Source organism: Nicrophorus vespilloides, unplaced genomic scaffold, assembly GCF_001412225.1.
Source record: "Nicrophorus vespilloides isolate i.1.1-1 unplaced genomic scaffold, Nicve_v1.0, whole genome shotgun sequence".
Classification (NCBI taxonomy): Eukaryota; Metazoa; Arthropoda; class Insecta; order Coleoptera; family Silphidae; genus Nicrophorus; species Nicrophorus vespilloides.
The window spans coordinates 14,543-14,787 of record NW_017097415.1 but is presented as its reverse complement, the minus strand read 5'-3'; the positions used below and the strand labels follow the sequence as shown (position 1 = coordinate 14,787).

The following is a 245-nucleotide window of genomic DNA, read 5'->3' as shown; positions in this document are numbered from 1 at the left end:
TAATTGGACTGCCCAAAAAAATGGTATAAATCGTAGAAAAATAATGTTCAGTTTGATATTGGAAAAAAAAGAATTTCTATTGTTTGAACACAACACTTCCCAAATTTTATTTTATAATTTTGAAATAATAAATTTCATTTTTATAATATTAAATATTTGACGAAAAGACAAATTATTTAAGATTGTTTAATCCAAATAAATTTACTAAAAAAAGCTGTGTTTTTCATTATATAATTCAGTGTATA

General features: G+C 20.0%; 1 long non-coding RNA gene across 1 annotated transcript in view; it reads left to right on the top strand.

Annotated features, from left to right (window-relative positions):
• Nucleotides 1-245, top strand: part of LOC108560032 — a 28,495-nt gene that overhangs the window by 18,081 nt on the left and 10,169 nt on the right. The window lies entirely within an intron of this gene.